The sequence below is a fragment of the Aplysia californica genome, unplaced genomic scaffold, assembly GCF_000002075.1.
Source record: "Aplysia californica isolate F4 #8 unplaced genomic scaffold, AplCal3.0 scaffold00126, whole genome shotgun sequence".
NCBI lineage: Eukaryota > Metazoa > Mollusca > Gastropoda > Aplysiida > Aplysiidae > Aplysia > Aplysia californica.
This window is the reverse complement of record NW_004797396.1, coordinates 954,117-955,257: the sequence shown is the minus strand read 5'-3', so window position 1 is coordinate 955,257 and position 1,141 is coordinate 954,117.

Sequence of the window (1,141 nt, the reverse complement as noted above, 5' to 3'; positions counted from 1 at the left end):
CTCTCTCTCTCTCTCTCTCTCTCTCTCTCTCTCTCTCTCTCTCTCTCTCTCACCCCTCTCTCCAAAATCTAATGAGTATGACGTGTCGGGTAGTTTGCTGGATGCTTGCATTTATGTGTGCATTTGTGTGGGAGCACTCAAGAGTAAAATGTGACGAATAACCATTAGTGTTTGCGTGTGCACGTTTGCATTTCTCCCGTTTTTTGCTGTGCTTTTTTAAAAAAGTGGTTACTGGTTTAGTCACAAGGCGAGCCACTTGACTAAGTCTTTCTAAAATACATAATCATTACGTAAATAAGATGTAACGTTTAAATAATTTCTATGAAGGACGGGAGATAACTGATGTTAATCTCGCTACATCTATAGCGCAGTAGCTTCCCCTGGCTCATGTCTCGGTCCTCAGCGAGTGACGAATGATGAATGAACTGACAAAGGTGTACGCGAAAACAAACAGTAAATGACGTGTAATCTAACGACACAGAAAAAAAAACCCTGTGTGGTTGAGAATATGATTATTGGAATTGATCCAGGGTGTCCATAGGAGTGTTAAAAAACCTGCATTACAACAAAAATTGTCAAGAAATTAATACTTTTACTTTACTTTACTTTACTTTTCCGATCCAGCGGCCATTTGGGTTCTAGCAGGTTCTAGCCCTTCGGTCTGGAGAAATTAATACAAAATAAAACTCGACAGGCGACTTAGAAATTAAGGAGAAAAACATAATACCTTTACCGCATAGAAGTTATATATAGTGCATGCCAGAAACTCGGGACGATAAATAAAATTTAATGTGAGGCATCGTGGCGAAAACAGGCGCTCGTCAAAATTATGAAATCAAAGAAAGGGGCATTTCGCTTTACGTTGGGCAGTTTGTTCGCACTTACTTTTTTTTCTTTTATTCTAAATAGAATCTACCTCTTGCATCTTTTTAAAATACCTTTCCGTCTGAAAAGTACTGAAAAACTTAGATCAAAGGTACCAAAAAAGAGTAAATTTGCAGTTTTCAGGAACACTCAAGCTATGGCAATCACTCAAGTTTGGCGGCCATTTTGTCGTTAATTTTTGCCTCTGACACCAGGGGATTCCCACTTCCTTTAATCGCTTATATTTATCATGTTGGCTTCTTTTCAAGATAGATGA